The sequence below is a fragment of the Melanerpes formicivorus genome, unplaced genomic scaffold, assembly GCF_026170545.1.
Source record: "Melanerpes formicivorus ecotype bairdi unplaced genomic scaffold, bMelFor1.0.p_v2 SCAF_10, whole genome shotgun sequence".
Taxonomy (NCBI): domain Eukaryota; kingdom Metazoa; phylum Chordata; class Aves; order Piciformes; family Picidae; genus Melanerpes; species Melanerpes formicivorus.
In genome coordinates, this window is record NW_027142362.1 from 7262024 (window position 1) to 7281409 (window position 19386).

The 19386-nt window shown below is 43.5% G+C and overlaps 2 long non-coding RNA genes across 3 annotated transcripts in view; one reads left to right on the forward strand and one right to left on the reverse strand.

Moving 5' to 3' along the window:
- The first annotated feature begins 2787 nt into the window (after positions 1–2787).
- On the forward strand, positions 2788–16396 carry LOC137443637 (uncharacterized). The gene is made up of 3 exons (XR_010987965.1): positions 2788–3007; positions 4678–4750; positions 14789–16396. It is a non-coding gene; the product is annotated as an uncharacterized lncRNA (long non-coding RNA).
- The window catches only part of LOC137443636 (uncharacterized), a 50750-nt gene continuing 35262 nt past the window's right edge, over positions 3899–19386 (reverse strand). For both annotated transcript variants that reach the window (XR_010987963.1, XR_010987964.1), the window contains exons 4-5: positions 9942–10265; positions 3899–8122 (exon numbers count right to left, since the gene is read on the reverse strand). This is a non-coding gene — a long non-coding RNA (uncharacterized lncRNA). The remainder of the gene's footprint in view (positions 8123–9941; positions 10266–19386) is intronic.

The window sequence follows — 19386 nt, forward strand, 5'->3', positions numbered from 1 at the left end:
GAGACAGGCAGTACCTACGGGTCACACTGTACAAATGATTTTTCAACAGAACTCTTCTTTGATTGCTATGTGGAGTTCATCTCAAAAAAATGATGAGGCAACATGCCCTCATTAGAGCAGCCACGTTAGAAACAATAAAGTCTTACCTGTTTAAAGTTCACTCCTGCTCCTACTGATGTCTGATGGAAATACCTATTGTAACAGAACAAAAACATCCCTTTAAGCCCTAATTTTAAGAGCTCTTACACACAAAAAGCTAGTTTGTGGAACAGGATAAACAAAACTGTTTGCAAAAACTCAATTTGCCAAGTGCCTAAGAACTTGCAGGAGCAGAGCCTGAATCACTAGGTGGGTTGTTTGCTACTTGCCTCTCCTGTGTGCCTTAGGAGTACATTCAATGAAACACGAACAGAACGCATACAAAGAAACAGAATTTATCCTGACCAAACACACTCACACCTCGCTTGCGTTTGCAGCGTCTTTATAGGGCTAATAGGGTGTAATCCTAACGAGATTTGGCCCAGGTGTCAGGCCTAAACGGTCAGTGTCCCACCCTCGGAGCCCGTGGATGGGAAGCTGCACCGACTCAATTGAGCCACAGGAGGGCTCCACCACCGCTCCCAGCGTACAGCTCCGGGCGCTCGGATCCCGGCGCAGGAGGCGGGGATCGCACAGCGCTCAGCTGCCGAGCGGGGGGTTTGAACAAGCTGCAATAGCTCCCTTAAAAACGGGGTGGACCCCTTGAAACACTGCACCGCAGTAACAACAAAAGCAGTTGGGTGCAGGATTTCGCCTGTCGCACTTACTGGTTCTTCGATTTTAAAACACGGGGAGAAGGAAAGCTCAGTGCCCTCCTTTTGTCTCTAACTGTCTGTTCACATATGGCACGTTTACATCTCACGGGGGAGACTTCTGCGTGCAGCACAAAGGGTGGTGTCTGTAACGGCAAATCTGCTTTGCACACCAGTTTTATACCAGAGCGACACTTGGGTTTGTGCTCAGTCCAAGGCCCCACTCCATCCTCAGCTGCACACAAACATCTCATGTTTTCTCTCACAAAAACAGAGTCACAAGGGTGAGAGAGCTGGAAAGGTACCAACGTGACAGCACCATGTGCTAGAGTTCAGCAGCAGAAACGTTCCAGATGCATAGTGCCTTCTCATGAGTTAAAAATGAACCAAAAACCTCCATGCCTTTCATTTTCCCAACCAACATGCAAATTCAAATAGTAGTTTGTCAGATTGGAAGAAAAGAGCTTATAGGAGTGGGGGGTGGAACCCTTGGTAAAATGAGCATAAATTAAGGATAAGAGTGGAGGGGGGAACCAGCTGTGTAATCTCTTTTTTCACAACTATAATCTGCATGATCCAGGCCCTTAGAACAAAGAACAAGAGTGATACTCCTGTGTGGTCCTTGAAGACACTCAAACAGCAGGACTCAAGTTTCTCCACTTTTCCAGACCTGGTTTTCCAGATCTTTTTGTACACACATTCAAAGTCATGCATTTATCTTTGTTCCAGGCTAAATAAATAAATAACTAATAAACACTTTTTGAGCTGAGGGAACATGTGTGTGTGTGTGTGTGTGTGTGTGTATTCCTCATCCCTTCTGAGCAACAGGCCACCCAAAATTACTGATTTCACAAGATAGGTAGTTCACCTAAGTGTCAACCTCAAAACCCAGGACAGATGCCTAAAACAGAGAAGCCTTTCATCTGATCATTCTGCCTGGCAAAAACTCCAAGGTCTCACCATGACTGGCAAATCTTCCACTTCAAAACATGAGGAATTTCCAAGGAAACATCAGCACTGTGGGAGCAGTGTAACTCTCGAGGACTTACCACTAGCTTTTGCATAGGCCTTTCATATAAAGATGGTGTTCTTCACATAAATTGAGAGAGACTTCAACAGAAATGTTGGCATTTCAGCAGAAGTCTCCTTTGTGAGTGATCTAGTTTGTCCCTGGGATCAAAGAGACTTACCTTAACATCATTTGGCTTGAAGGAGAAAACACACAAAACCCACCCAGAACTGAAAGTTTAGTGAACTGCAGAAAAATAGCCAGGGGAAGGAAAACAGAATCAGAATGGCTAAACCAGATCCTCCTCCAGAAACAGGGCTGAATACAGCTACAGTTTAGCCTGGCAAACCCAACGTTTCTAGGAAGTGCTGATGTGTCACTGTGTTGCCAAAATTAGGGAAACTATGTAGGAAGCAATTAGCTACTGTAGCTTCTCCCTACTTAAAATGATTATTCAAGGCTATATTGTAATATGCAGTTGGTCATACCAACTCAGCCTGTGACAGTTGGCATAAAAAATACCATTTATTCAGTCTCAACCTCAAAAATCAGACTGAGTGGAGAGAAAGAACAGTTCTTTTCTTGACCCATTCTACATTTATCCTCCAATTCTATGCCCAACACACAGCTTTGTTGCACATATTGTATGAGTGCCCTCCATAATTAAAGCTTTATTTGAACCTCCCCCCTCCTTCCACATCACTCCTAGTTAGATCAAAACAATGGAGAAAAAAAAACCCTGAAACACGCCTGGGGTGCAGAAGGAGAGAAGAAGAGAGATTATTTAATAAAGTAGGCTAATAGTGGTGGGGAGGAAGGGGGCTGATTTTCACATCTCAGAACTGTTGAGCCTGCAAATATTACTGAAATCACATCTGGGAACAAAGCTCCTCTGTAAGTTCACCCATGAGTGTTGCTAAGCAATGGAAAAAACTCAAGGGGGAGGGAGAGTGCCTGACTTGAGGATTAGAAGGACAGATAGGAGATTAAAAAGTAAGGCTTCTGCATAAGATTTATTTACAGGAACTTCCAAGTTCTTTGTTTCTACTGCCAACCTGTTTGTCTTCCAAACTATTTGTGCCATGGTTAATCAGATCTGGTTCAGTATCTACACCAATGCATACCCAGAACGCAGAGAGTTCTGCTGCAACCTGGAGCACTGGCAACAAGCACCAGAACTGACAACATCTGTCTCTGGACCAAACAGGTAAGAATCAGAGAAACTGTCCTGATTCTATTCCTACTACAGAATTTGCTGTCTATGTCTTAGAGGAATACTGCAGACACTTGCTTCTGTGTAACTTAGACTATGTATGCTATAGAAAATAAATATTTGTGGTAGTTGCTGCTTGTTCTGCCTCTCTTTTTATGCTGGCAGCTACAGAAAGGCACAGTATTTTGTAAGCTAAACAAATGCCACCTCTTCAGCTGACTTCAGGGAAGTTTTTCTGTCCACCCTCTGCTCGGCATCTTGACATTGTAAGAGTTTGTTCTGCTTTAGTAAGATTACTTCCAACCTTTGGGAAAGCAGCTACACATTTTCAGCTGCAAACCAACACACTGTCTCTCCTATTACTGCGCAACAGAAAACATTTGTTGCCTTGTTTAAACCCATAGCAGGTACCTCTGCAAAGCCTGCCCTGCTGGAACGGTGAAGTGAATTCTTTGTTTCCTTTTTACATGGCAGCAGTCGCCCATAAATACTCTGGGATGTTCGTTTCTGTCACTGCAAATTATATTCCATATACTGAGGCATTTGCAGCCTTCCATGTTGTTTCACAGGCATTAAACTTTTACTGTATAGCTGTATTTTAACATTTGCAAATAATTTATCTGGGAAGAGAGATGTTTGTTGCTGAGGAACAGATGTCTGCGCACACAGCATGAACTAGCAGCATTTCTCACCCTGAGATCCTGGATTAACTACCTGCTCCATATTCCAACTGAAAATATTATGAAGGCCTTTCCCAAAGCTTAGGATATTCTAAGTACATCTGCAGCACTACAGCATTGTTCCCTGCACATGGGATGTATTTCCCTGACAGGCAAATGGCATTCAACAGACTGAGCCACAGAGACTGCTTAGTAATCACATTTTAACGTTGCACACCTTCAGTTAATATCTCAAAAATCAGAGACTCAAACCCAAATATTTTTAGCTCAAAGAAGCTCTGAATATGTACAAAGTCAACACACAAATTAAGCCACGCACTGAAGAAACGCCCTACAAGCTTTCCACTGAACAATGACAAAGGAGTAACAGAGAACAGAAGTCTCCTGTTTCTATCACGCAGACCAGGTCACCTCTTGGACTTTATTTACACACGTGGTCAGCAGCTAAGCAATGGGCAGTTGCTTCCAGAGCTGCACACAGCCAAGCCATGGGTTTTTTTCCACCCTCCAAGAGATCTTACAGGCAGCCCACTATAAAATTATCTAAACTAGGGTGGAAACAAAAAGATCCTGTGCATAACCATGTTATCGCTTTCATGCAGCAAACCTGAAATGGATGGCATGTAGAAAGTGTACAGAAATACGTGAAGGCACAGGTTGGATTGCTCAACTGATCTTTGGGTTTTTTCCTTGTCCATTTTATTTCTTTTTTTAATGAAAAGGCAGGAAAGAAAAAAATCTTTCCTAGCAGCAGGGGTTGCTATAGGAAGATAATAATTCCCTCCTGCTACTCTGACAGCAACCAAGCTTCAGAGGAAGGCATTTTAATCATGGAAGTGAAAAACACAGCAGTTTCCAAATCTTCACCTCATCTTGGCTGCTTTGCATAAGTTTAGGATCACCTGGCTTGCAGTGGAATGAGGTCATGTGTGGAAGATAACAGAGGAAGAATGACTCAGTGTAATGTCTACTTTGTCTGTGCAGAGTGTCCATGTTTATAAATACTTTGGGAGCACCCCAGATGAGCAGGGACCACTGAATTCTGTGAAAGCACAAGGTAAGCTTGAGGGCTCCTTAATTCCATACCAAGTGCATGATAAATGCTGTCCTTCAAAGTGCACACAATTGTATGTACAAGATGAAATATGTTAACCTTGGTCCAATCCAACATCTGCTGAAGTCACCAGAAAAGCTGTGACGGAGGCCTAGAGCTTTTCTCTCCAGCTCTTTCCTCAGATTATTGTTATAACAAAGGCACCCCATAATAGGCTGCTAAAATAAATGCAAATCTTGTGTCAAAGACAGTTACACCCCAAAACTGAAAATGTGAGCGCACAGGCAGCAGCTGACAGGCAGCAGCTTTGGGCATGTGGCACAACATCTGTTACAAAAACACAGGAAAGCAGACCTGGGGCAAACTGGCCCCATGCCAGCTCTGAAGATTCCACACACAGCCCCTTCCCCCTGCCCAGGCTGCTGGGGAAATGGACAGATGGCAGCCACTGCACTCACAAGACAGTCAGCTCAGCTGACAATCAAGGCTGCTACAGGATTTCAGATTCACTCTGCACTAGGCATTGCATTTTCTACTGAGCCATTAACACCGTGTCCTAACAGGAACAGCTTGGTGTTGAGAATCTGGCAGATAGTGTATTTTACAAGATGGTTTCTCTGGAAAAAAAAATTGCCAAAGAACATTAGATCTGCCTCCATGAACAAAGCCAGAGCCTGCCAGGTTTGCCAGGCTGGTTTGTTCACAGTTCTAATTCTACAGCGTTTCAAGTATAAGGATGGAAACAAATATTAAGATGCAAGTCAGTGAATAGCACGAGCTGCTCCCACAGATGAGCTCAGCTGAAAAAGAAGAGACTAGCACCACACAGAGCACCACACCACTGCCTGCTGTGGTACAGCCTCCACAGGCACACCTCTGGGTGACACACCTGTCATCTCAGCATACAAATGGGGAGATTCACTCCTGGCTAATGAGTATTTCTCGGGTTTTAATGGGTGCAACATGTAAACAAAGCTTGGCCCTTATGCCTCAGTACTGAACACCAGCAAACAGTGAACAGGTGGGCATTTGGGCCCAGGATTACAGGACACATCTTTTAATCCTTCCCCTTTATGATGATGTCTTTAGCAGTGTGTTTTTCTAGACTTGGTTACAGCATTACTCAGTTGGTTTGCTTTTCAATAAAGCAGTAGGGGAAGGACAATATTGGGGGGGGAGGGGAGAAATAAGAAAAAGAGATGTTTTATCTTTAAGTTCTTCCCCCAGCCCTTTTTGCTGCATATCTATGCCATCCATTCACTCAAAATCCCAGGCAGATAAACAGCTGGCCAAAGAAGACATTTATCACGTATTTGGCTCCCACAACCATTTTATTCATCACTGTTGCACACAGTAAGCACCCTGGGAAAACACACACCACCACCACTTTTCTGCCCACAGAGGAATCCTGTAGCAGAAAGGGAAAACACCAAGAAAAACAAGTGGAAAAGCAGAGGATTAGAACAACAGAGAACCAAAACTGGCTCTCCTGAAGAAGGGCGACGTGTGCCCTGGATATGAGGGAAGCCAATACCTCACCCTGCTTTCCTGTGAGCTCAGTTGCAAAGAGCAGAACTAAGGAAACTGGAAAATATAAAGCATATTGATGGGCAAATCAACAAAGTTAGGTAACTGCCCACCACAAAACAGCATGTTATCTGCCTGGTGCTGTGAAAGACTTGCACTTTGGAGTCACACCTGGAGCTCTTCAGAAGCACAGATCTTAAACTACCTTAAGCACTGATTCTAGGGAAGCTGACTTGCATCCCATGTTATAATGACTTGGAAAAATCTCTCCTACCTATAATCAGTCTGTGAGCACTACACAGATCTCCTGTTAGCTTTCCCTTTCCACTACAGTGCTGGTTTTCTTCAGAGATGTTTACAGGGCAACACCATAGCTATACCAGACAACTCAGCAGTGGCAGCCAAGAATACACACACCCTGCTCTTGTAGTTCAGACATAGAGAGGTGTTACCAAAATTTCAGGAGAGCAGGAGCAAGAACTCTGCCATCACACTGAGCTCCTCAGCAGCCCACTCTTTCTCTCTTGAGAAGCAGACAATGTTGTGACTACTGGTGTGTGATCACCAGAGCAGGGAAGTGAGAGATGCAACTTAAAAATAAAAGTGCAAACCTGTCAAAAATGGAGATGGGGAAGCAACCTCATTTTCTGTCTCAATTTCATGAAAATCTGATTGGATCTTAGTGAAATTTGATTGCCATCTTCCAGACCTTCTGGAGAAAAATATAGAAGGGGAAAAAAAAAACCTTCTCAAACAATAAATTCTTCTCAGGTCAAAGTATTGAGAGAAGAGAGAGACCATTCATCTGTAAGAAAATAGCTGACAAACAATAGGGGTGCTCTTGGTGCTCATCACCAGGTAAGCCCACACACAATGCCATTAAAAAACTGGATCACAGAAAAAGTTACACATCACCATTCTCAACAAAGTGAAACATCAACTTGTCAGCTAGAAGGTCATAATGTACAAAAAAAAAACAGGAGATGTTAGAGATGACAACAACTAGGAGTGTCAGGCACTGAGAAAAGCATATTCATTCATGATGCTCAGACAATCATAGAGGTAGAAAGGCTGGCTTCTAGCCTTCCTGCAGTGGTAATTAATTTCCCTTTTCCTTTTAATTCCCATTACAGATTTGCAGCAAAACCAAAGCTAGCAGAGCTGTATCCTTATGTTATGAGCCCTTCCCCAGAACAACTCTGTTTCAAAACCCCTCATTAGGCTGAAACGGACAAAACTCAAGTTCCAGTCTCATTTTTCAGGCGCAGCAGCCACTCTCTTCTCGCCTTCTCTGTCTCGTGGTAATATCAGCTCTGCATTGTCTCATGAGAGAAAAACAGAAGAGATTTTTTTTGTCTTTCCTCAATCCTTTTTTTTGTCTTGTTTTTCATTTTCATGGACAGATAATGCATGGTATCATTAGCCCAAACAGACAACTGCAGAGTGCTGCTTTCTGGGTGCGATGAGCCATTCGCAGAGCAGCAGAAAGCTTATACTGGGGGAAAGAAGAAGGGCTGTTTGTGGGATTTTATTCCCATCTGTCAGCTCAGCAGCAGCAATGGCAGTGAAATCTTTCTGTTCATTCAGCATCTGTGGTCTAATATTTGCCAAGATTTTGACCTTGACTCTTGATTTGTGCCTAAAATCGCCAGGATTCCCAGGTGGTCTCACAGCTTAGGATCGCTGAGCTTGCAGAATCAGTCTGCCATGGACTGCTCCGTTGATGCAGTGGATGCTACCAAAAGCTGGAGCGCTGGTGTTTCACAGATTGTTCCGTACACATCATACAGCATTGTTAGGGCGTGCAGCTTTGGGGAAAGCAGGCAATTCTTCTCAGACTACAGCAATCTGGGAAATGAAAAAGGGAAAAGGAAAAACCAAAGATGAACAGCTGGTAAAATTGCATTTGTAGGGCTTTTTATTTTTCCCCTGTAGTTATCTAATTTGCAGCCATCCCAGACCAATTCATTTTTATCTTACGTCATGCTGGACAAAAAGAAACATGCAGGAAAGACAAGAGAAATATAATTGTAGGGGCAGCCCTAATTATGGATGTGAAGCCTAAAATAATTGTAGATGACATTCATATCTTAAGCAAGGCTTAAAAGTAGAGGGTGATATATATACATGTATCACATAGGAGTTCAGCTGAGTTTAAACTGTTTCCCCTGTATCCTTCTCGTCACCTATGGAATCCTCCACTTACATACTGCATGATTCATACAGTCATGCAGCGGTTGTGTTGCATGTGGTTACACAGCAAAATATCTGTGGCATAAACTACACTGATTAAAATAATCACATTTTAATCATGCAATTAAAAACTCAACACTAATATTGCAGTTGCAGTACTTGTAAAAATGCATCTCTGCAGGCAGCTGGGAGGCTGGGCTGAATCCAGCAGCCTGATTTCTCACTCTGCAAGTGTACAGCAATTTTGAATCCCTTCTTGCCTGGGCAGGTAAGAAGCTGTGTCCTACTCAAGATTAATTAGAAGGAACACATGTTCCTCGTGAATGATATCATGTCTAGTACTACACCTAACTTACCTGATGTCAGCATTGGCTGTGTGTCATGGGTTTTTTAGGCACAGGATGTGCTGATTGCCTGACATCACGACACACAGGTTGTCTGTGGACTTTGCAAGCCCTATAAAGAAAGATGCACCAGGCAGGATATAATATGGGGGCCTGCAGGTTAGTTTTTGTTGGAATTCTTTTGGCTGGTCTTTGCCAACTAACTGAGCTAAGAGAAGTCGTGTGGTATGAACAGGTTATATTCTTCTGGGACATCTCTAACATTAACAAAGGATGATTATCACAGTAATAACTGCCTGTTCTGAGTGTACTGCCTTGAGGAAGCAGCACTGTCTCCAACCCCAACACCAGCACAACAGCACATTAAACATGCAAAATCCAAGAACATCTCAGGTTCATGGCTTTTGATCTTTCATAACAGAAGAAAGTGTAAACCACCATCAAGTTTATTAAGCACAGATCAAAGTGCAGTCTAGTTCCTTCCCTTCCAAGAGCAATTAAACATTGGAGGTAAATTACTTAAGAAGGTAATTTTTTTTTATTTCTAGGTTAATTTTGAGTCATAGCCTGTGCTAGTCTCATTTTTAGAATCAACTTATGGACACTATGATCCCTCTTCCTCCTGGCTCTAACGGGGAAAGTGCTGTCCTTCCACTGTGGTAACTGGGCACACAGACGTGCAGCACTGGAGCTAACAAAGCTATTGCAGTATCATGCCAAAATCTAGAAGTCTGAGCATTGTCTTGAAATGTATCTTATCCTCCAAAGACATTTTCTATCGACTCAGCTTGCACTGGCAGATTGGTGGTACAGGTTATTTGAAACTCGTTGGTTACTGAAACAAATGCAAGAAATTATGCAACCTGGGAGCACCTTGGAAACTGCCTCCTGTTCCTAGCACCACAGGAACTCATAACTTAAGTGCACTGCATAAGACAATATCTACAATGCACTTAGATTTCACTTTTAGGAGCATGCAGTAACTGTTATATACTTCAAGAATTGTAATTCTTCATAGCAATGGCAGCCTGAAGTACATTACAGAGTATACTCCTCCGAAATTTAGTTGTGGGATGCTCTTCTTATGGCTTTTGAAATAAAAGAGAATCTAAGTACCATAAAAGCCTTACACCTTCTCACATAATTAAATTACTTCAGTCAAAAGCAGTCTGTAGTTTTGCAGGTCAAAGCACCAGATGTATATACTGCAGCACAACTCAGAGTAAGTCTCAAGCTGTGCCAGGGGAAGTTTAGGCTCGAGGTGAGGAGAAAGTTCTTCACTGAGAGTGTTGTTAGCTCTTGGATGTGCTGCCCAGGGAGGTGGTGGAGTCACCATCCCTGGAGGTGTTCAAGAGGGGATTGGACGTGGCACTTGGTGCCATGGTTTAGTCATGAGGTCTGTGGTGACAAGTTGGACTTGATGATCCTTGAGGTCTCTTCCAACCTTGGTGATTCTGTAAGGAAATATATTAACAACAAATAGATTAACAACTGAGACTTTTCTGGCTGAATCTTTTCCTCAAATATAAGCCAATATGAAACCAAGGCACCCATGAGTGTCAGGCTCTTTGTGTGTATTCACACCAACATGTGAGTACTGAAAAAGGACAAATATTTAAATGACAAGTTTGATCATTCTCACAGTGGTCAGTACTGATATCAGTAGCATGGGGTTGGCTTCTTGTAAGGCATCATCACTCTCCATTGCACTGTTAGCTCACCTAAAACTTGCCAAGAGCCAAGGTAGATTTTGTTTCTTAAAACATCAGCTGTCTGTCAGCTGATAATGGCTACAGTTGGCACCACCCTCTTTGTTACAACACAGCTCTACCTCTTCAAATTAACTTTCACTCCCTCTTTTCTAGCCCTTACTCTAGATCCTTTACCACATTCCAGTTCCACCAGAGCCCATATATCAATGTCTGGATTGTATCCAGGGTTTGTCTTCTTACAGTTGGGTTCAACAGCACAAGACAGGATGGCATTTATTGATACAGACATCCAGCTATCATTCCCATGGTATGTTCAGCTCTCCCCTCAGGTTTGTCAAATACTTCTCAGGGTTGATTTTCAGAGGGGAGTTTTTTAAATTAAAAGAGCTCAGAGAATTTCCAAATGCCAGCCAAAGCAGATGCGTTTCCCTCCATTCCCAAGGTGGTTGCATAATGCTGCTGCCCTCTTGTAAGGACAGACCACACTGCCACTTCAGCAAGGGCTGCACTTTCCAAGTGATGACAGAATTTCACATCCCCACCCTATTCCCATCGAGTGCCAGGATCCTTTCCAATGCCTGCAGCAGTGCTTTGAAGTAGGTGCAACTGCAGCAAATGCAGAAGATTAAAGGCTTCTGGAGTTCACAGAGCCAGGCACAGAGCTCACTATCACCAATGAGATTCAGCTGAACATTTTAATTTTTTATTTAAAGAATTACATCATGAGAAGAGCTCCTCCATAATGCCTTTCCCCAGGATATGCTTTACATAACTGTCTGTGTTGCCTGTGACTAAATCCTTAGGTGCATCCAAACACATCCACACTCAGCCTTGCACCGTTGTTCTCAGCGATAGTGCAAGATCTCATGCGCTGACAACGGCACGCCCAGAACTGAAAGGCTGAAATATGTTCAAAACAGACAGCGATATTAACCTCAACTTTTGCCTTTTTTAAGCAGCTTGCACACAGAATGTTTGAAGAGGTTTCATATTTAAAGCATCCTCCTACAGAAGGAAGCTGCAACCTCTCTGACAGACACTTTCCTTTTCGTTAGGCATTTCGGTTATTCGGTATCCTGCCGGTTTAGAAACTAGGAGTCAGGGCTTTCAAAAAGCAACTGATGACACATGTGCCCTAACCATTGTGTGTTCTTCCAAGGATAGCTTGCCAAGCTTTACTTCTTTCACAGCAACAGTATGTTTATTACTATTTTCTGCAATTCTTCAAATCACAACAGTTAACCAAATCCCAAGTCAAAAGTGAACACTCAATCAATGAAAGGTTTCCATGTCATCAGCCACTTCTGAATAACCTGCCAAAACCAATACCCACCTGGTAACATGGAATGTATTCACTAAGATGTTGACATCTGCTCCTAAGGAGTGCAGAACAACACAGGGTCCAGTAGCTAAAAGTCTAATATTTAGTCATACACAATAGAAGGCTCCTCGAACTTTGGTGGATGTACAATTGCAAATAAAGCACATCACTTGCACTCATACTTTTGTCTGCTGTTGTTTAGAGATGTGCAAACAGGTCTTAGATTAAAGACCTCAAGTAGTTTTGAGAAGCTTGAACTCCAGCTTCTTCTTTTCCCTGATGGCATCCCATGCCATCCCCAATCAGGGCCTCAACACCATATCCCTTTCCTCTAATTTTAATACCACCCAGCCCTACAGTCCCATCCCACCACAGTCTTTCACATCCTGACCATCTATGCTCCTTCCTTACACTCTTTCTTGACTCTGCAGATCCTCACATTGCCTTGGGCGATGTGGAACACCTGGCTGAGTGAACAGCAGCTGTGTCTCCAGGTAGTAACCTGTTGGAGTTGAGCAGTAATCTACAGTAGCTGAGCTATCATAACTCAACAAGCTGCTTCTATATTTACTGCTAAGGTCCTGAGCTCTGTGATCCACACTTCCCAAGGACCAGCACAGAAGGCATGTCATGGTATCATAGTATCAGGGTTGGAATGGACCACGAGAATCATCTAGTTCCAACCCCCCTGCCATGGGCAGGGACACCCCACACTAGATCAGGCTGGCCAGAGCCTCATCCAGCCTGGGCTTAAACACCTCCAGGGACGGGGCCTCAACTACCTCCCTGGACAACCCATTCCAGGGCTTCAGCAGTCTCATGGTGAAGAACTTCCTCCTCACATCCAGCCTGAATCTCCCCACCTCCAGCTTCATTCCCCCTAGTCCTATCACTGCCTGAGATCCTGAGAAGTCCCTCCCCAGCCTTCTTGTAGCCCCCTTCAGATACTGGAAGGCCACAATTATGTCAAGTGTGCTGGACCTCTCCCCCTTATAGCTGGCCCCAGTGAGCACTAGGGAAAGTGCTGTTACTGCTGCACTTTCATTTTAGAATCAATGCAAATTACTTAATTACATTTCACAAAGATTGAGTTTGATTTGTTATTTATTTGCAATTTTTTTCTGTTAATGAAAGACATTAGGGATGTCTAATGGCATGAAGCTGTTTGTAGATCTCAGTTTCTCCTCCTGGACCTGCTGTGCACTTTTATCATAGTTTGCCCTAGTACTTTGTTTGTACAAAGTTTGCCCTTTCTTGTACTTATCCTTCTCCCACCCCCACCTGAACTGAACTGCTGAAACATGTTACAAGGGCACTACCAACCTCAGGGTCCCCACAGTCTGAGCACCTAGAATTTCTGCAAGGTAAGTACCACCAGTACAAATATTTGTAAAGGTAGGTTTAAAAGCCTGACATACACAGCACTCTGAGTTACAGCACTTGGTGCTTAACAGAGTCAGCACGAGAGCCCTAAGGCTACAGTAAAATTAACAAGCATGGACAGCTGAACTGCCAACACCAGGACATAGTTTATATGCATCTTGTGCACATGCTTCTTCAGATGTAACTAATTCTCACTGAAGATAAATAGGAATGCTAATGAAAAATATTAGCCCGAGGCACTGGGTTGGTAGGTGATATGCACAATGAGAAAGCACAACAAAATTAAGAACTTTTAAAAATACATTAGCAGTAACAGCCATATTTAGCTTCTTGCTGGTTTGGCTTGTATTTGCAGTGATGCCTAATGAGGGCAGTAGGCTTAATGATTTAAGACTTCTCTGCTTGTGTAGAGCACTGCAGGCACTGCTGAGAACTCTGGTGCCAAGAAGTCCGCATTTGGTGGCTCATCTTTCCAAGCAGGATGGTCATTTGCCCTCCCCTTCCCTCTGTGCTGAGTAGCCACGGGAGGGTGGAATACTGTCTAGCCCAGCACATCCTCAGTGTTGGCTTTAGAATCATAGTATCAACCAGGTTGGAAGAGACCTCCAAGATCATCCAGTCCAACCTATCACCCAGCCCTATCCAATCCACTAGACCATGGCATTAAGTGCCTCATCCAGTCTTTTCTTGAAGATCTTCAGGCATGGCAACTCCACCACCTCCCTGGGCAGCACATTCCAATGGCCAATCACTTGCTGAGAACCATCAGCTCAACCCTTTGCTTTGGCACGCACCAGGCTCTGTGCTCCAAACAAGACACCAACCTTCTCTGACCACAGCTAATCAGATTGTTCAGTAGGACCTGCAATATGGGGGCCAGGCCAGAATCACCTCCATGTGGCAGAATCATTAAGAACAGCATCAAGTCTCCAGCCAGCAAGCAGAGGCACTGCTTCAAGAGTTCATCCCAGCATGGCTCCTGCTCCACTTCCAGCCTGAGATGGCACCACAAGAACGTGTGATGCTCACAACCTTTCTGTAAGGGCTTGGACATATTGGAAAAGTGCTAAGACCTGTGTAGGCAGCAGCTCAGCTCAGAGCTCAAAGCCAAGGAGTGCTCACATAGGAAAAGCCTCTCTTCAAACTTGTCTGTTGTGCACCTGAACAGTAAGTAAAACTGGTGCTCTGAGAAAGCATTTCATTAGCAACCATTCAGACTACATCTTTCTTAGAAAGTTGTCATGAAAAGCATATTTATACTACAGGCTTCCCCTTGTAAGCTACATGTGTATGCAAGCCATGTGTGTATGTAAGCTACTTATGTGTGTATGTCAACTATGTGTGCCTGTAAGTTATCAGTAGAAATAAAAGAAGCTGGTCACATCCACAGGTCAGTTCATGTTTGCTGCTACCTGCTTTTCCCAGCAGCTGCTCATGGCCCTGCTTTTTATGCAGTCATCCATGGAACAGTGTACAGATATTTGCAGGCATCCTGTAGCAAATTAATTCTATTATATATATTATATATAACCAATTGCCTCTCCAACTGCTCTACCAATAGGTCAGGCTGTGACACTCCTGGATTGACATCTCCCCGGTAACAACAGCAATTTATGAGTTTCCACAGGTTCCCTGACCCTTACCAGGAAAAGCCAACCGCACAGGAAGGATTTCCACATATCAGTGACAACACCAGTATGTGATTTCAGCCATGTGTCACTGACTATCTACCTGTTTCAAGAGCAGCAACCTGAACTGTGGGCTTTTACCAAGTGCCTTCCTTCTGTCAGGAATTCATTTATCCTTCCAGACCTCCTGACATTTCCATAGATCAGCAACTGTTACTGAAACTCTTTCAGTCATCTCCCTTCTGCCTGTTTGCATCCTGAACACAGCACTGGTGCCGCTGCAGACAGAAGTGGTTCACCTGATACAGGATCCCTGCCTTGCTCCTAGCTGATGGGATGTCAGCCACTCCTCTCAGTTTCCCATCATCAACACACTTGCTGAGTACACCCTATGCCTTCAACCAGGCTGTTGATGGATATGTTGAACAAACACTTGGAGATTTGCAGTTCTGCTCCACAGTTTCAACTGACACACTGGGAGCCCAGAAACCTTAACCCAGCACACTGAGGAGGAAACTTTCTAGTTTCATTCCAGGATGGTGCTTTTCTGGTAGATTATTTTTTTCCCCCCTCTCATGTATCCTGAAAGCTTTTGCTCACCTGGAAATTGTTCTATAGTTTTATTATTATTACTTTGTTGTATTTTGTTTAGATGCTCCAGTGATATTTGCCTTAAATAAATCTGCTCCTTTAACAGTTTGCTTAAGTGGGTGCTATTGCAGTGAATTATCTTTCTTTAGCCACAGCTGCCTCCCAATGGATTTCTTCTGTTTCTTACAGGGAATTTAACAGCAGTCTCTCCGGCCCAACAGAACTGACAAACTGCTTCTTTAGTTTAGTGAGGCTCCATGCTGGGTAACTCCCAGAAGCTCCTATTCTCTACAAAGAGCATTTCTTTTAAAGAAGGTGCAGAGAATTTGTTTCCATATGCTCCTGATTTTTCAGTACTGCTGTTCCCACAAACTAGCAAATGAATGCCTGCAGCTAGCAGTAACATTTCTATCAATGTAACAGCCCAGCCCACAGGGATCTAATTTACTGAAACTGGTTAAGTGCTACACAAACATCATCTAGAGAGATTAATTGGCTGTTAAAGTTTGATTGCTTTGCAATCCCTTGGTGGTGGTTGGAAAATGAAAAAGTGATCTTTTGTCGTTACGTAAATACCTCAAGGTACAGTGTGTGTGCAGGGCTTTGTTTACATCTCCTAAACACAGCAACTCTTCAGTGGGAAGGAGAGCCATGACCCATTTATTTATACTGGAGTTTATTTAGTATATTCATTATGGATGACATTTTCCTGAAGTTTATTTAGAAGTAAAGTCTTCCCAGGCTGTAATTAATCCAAATTAAAACATATTTATGCCGATCATTAAAGCAATTTGTTGCAGACAAGTTTCCATTTGATCATTTCCCAAAGTCTGTTTTACTGCATTCTGAATCTTCCATTTCCTAAGAGCAACTTTCATCTCTCCTAAAAAAAAAACCCTCATACCAAACAAACCCAAAACCACACAAGCCAGATACCCCTGCTCTTGGATTTCTTCCTCTCAGAGGTTCCCTGAAGTTACAGGGGAATTTGGTATCACTCCTCTGTTACTTAGTGTTTGCCATTTCTGGTTTGCGAAACCCTTGCCTAACCAACAGTTTTACAGCCCCAGTTTTCCTCTGGCTGGTGAGAGCCCTAATCAAATGTAAGGAAATTTACAGAATAGCTCAGAGCTCTGCTCACTGATTGTGCTACAAGAATATGTCCTGCAGACACCAGCCAAATGAGCTGTCAGTGTGATTCAATAACTTCAGCAAATAGAAACAGCTGATTTACACAGTGCAATCCCATGGATACACAAAGCTACTTTTCCTTGACAAACTGTCATCATTTTTTCACAAGCTACCTCACTGACAACCATCTACAGTGCCCACTGAAACCTACAGGCATGCCCAAAGGGATAAATGCTCCTCATTATTGTGAGTATCAACACTGAGGATGACCCAGTAAAGATCAGAAATATGTAGGCAATGGAGCAAGAACAAGTGCTATTAAAATCAAAATGGAAATAATTATTAGCAATGTGAACAAGAAAAGAACATTGTTTACCAGATTGGGGGATTTTAAGCCCTTCCATATAGCAGAAAAGAAGCCTTTATATTCTTAGGCTCAGAAAAATCTGATCAGAAATCACAGGCAGCAGCAGGAAACCCTCAGCATACAACATTCAATTTATTTTCCACTGATATATGACTGAACATCCATAAGAGTTTATCATCTGGGTTACATGCAAAGCAGTAACACTGGGAGGGTGGGGGGGGGAAGCCCAAGAACCATAGCACAGATTTCATATAGAACAGTTCTAACACAGACTTCCCAAGGCAGAGCACAAAGAATTTAAACAATCTGCAGTGATACATTTGTAGGCTTGGGTATATGAACAAAAAAGCCCTACCCTTAGCTGCATGGTGTGAGTGTGCCAGCCCATTTACTGAGGAGTCTGAAGTAGGTCTACAGGTAGGAAATCTAAAAGGTCTACAAAGTAGGAAATCTGAAGAAAGCATCTCCTCCAGCTGGGGTGCAGGGCAGAAAGGTGGGTGTTAATCTGTGCTGAAGCAAACTACCCAGCTGGTACAGGGCAGAAATGGGAACATGTGATTCTCTGCATTAGTAGAAGCCCTGAAGATACCAACACAGAATGAGTGCTCAGGTACCACAGCAATGAGCATGTTACAAAACCAGAATGGTAGCTTACACAGTAAAAGGGTGTAACAGAGCTGTTCATCAAATGGGGACAGAGACAGTTTGGTCATCCACCCCAGGATATCCACCTCTAAGCACAGAAGTAGGTCCTTTGGGGTGCCTTAGCTGCCTTGTCTGTTACAGCTCTGAACTTGTCTTTGGCCGTTGAATTAGAACTCGGGGGAAAAAAGAGTTTGGAGATCAAGTTTTCCCACATTAGATGTGAAAGGTAACTCTGAAGTTTGCAGAGGCTGGTGCACCGACACACACACTGCTCCTCCTTACCTTCTTTCTCCACTACCACCACTTTGCTATACCTGGAGAGCCAGGCACCTATGCAGCACTTCATCCAAGATATGCCACTGGCAACTGAAAAACTAACACTGGGTTTGGTAAACTGGAGATGCTGGAGGCCAAGACTAGCAGGGGAAGAGGGGGTGCACCATTTGGAGCTGTAAATTATCATCTACCAAGCAGGTCTTTTGCCGCACTGCCTGGGCCGTTGCATGGAAAGCCTGAATTTGCACACTGTGCTTGGGGTGAACCCACCAAAGCCTGTTTATCTAAAACTGGCACACAGCTGGCTTGGAGCATGGCTGTGTAAAACAGCCTGCTCAAAAGCCCAGGTTGCTTTTCCTGTCGAGATTGCATCACCTCACCCATTGCTGTATTTAAAAGACATGATTTTAAAATAGGCACCTGTATTAGCTACCAAAACAAAAAAACACTTCAAAAGAAACAATAAAACTGTCTCCTTTCTGCCCTGAAAAGGATCCTAACTGCCTTACCTTACCAACACCTCCAAGATTTATGGTGCCATTTGGATTCATCTCCCTCAGCCCCCATTAAGAGTGGCTGTTTGCGGTCACAGAGACACTGAGCAGGCCCTGTGGTCATGCTCTAACCAGCAGATAACGAGAACGGCAGGTCCCTTATTTACACTGCAGTCCTCTGGCAGTAACACTGTTTTCCTTCTTTTCTGCAGCCCTGCATGGTGGGAGCAGCACTTCAAGGATTTTTATGTTCACTTGAAAGTGTCTTTCCAGGGCAGCAGGCTCTGGAATCTCACCCATTATTATATGATGTTTTTAAGTGTCTGTTGGGCTTCTCCCCACACCCTGCTTTATAGCTTCCTAACTGGCTGCTTTGCAATTTATGAGCAGAAACTTCACTGACCTGTATCCCCTGTATCTAATTGCAGTGAGGGAGGCCTCATTATTTGTTGTGCCTTTTCACTGATTTCTAGCCTTGAAGTCCTTGCTTTGTACAACATTGTCAGAGGCATTTATGGTACATGTGTAAGGCCTGGATCCACCACAGACCCTAAGATCTCACATCACAGACTGAAGCTTGCAACCTGTATGCTACACTGATTGTTCCCATTTGCTTCCTGAATTCAGCCTGCCGAGCCATTTTTCCCCCAGGTGAAACAAGTTGTTTGGTTCTCCCCACCACTTTTTTTCCTTTTAAAAGACACTAATACTCTATTTTCCTAACCTCTTTAAAGATTTCAAGACAGGATTTTTGTTGTCTGGTTTCTATCAAGAGCAGCTGGACACACATGGCAAGAGAGGGCTTTGTAACGCCCAGCGTCATCTCTATGCAACTTTCCTCAGAGCTTTCAGGATTCTGGAAGGATCTCTGACTCTTCACACTCCTTTGCAGCCTGCCAGTTTACACTGGCTTACACCTCAGCAGGCAAACAGTTAATTGTATTACATTTTTGCAAAATGGTTTCTCATTTGGGGCATTAAGATTCACTTGAACTTTTAAACAGCTTCTCAGACTTTCCACATGAAT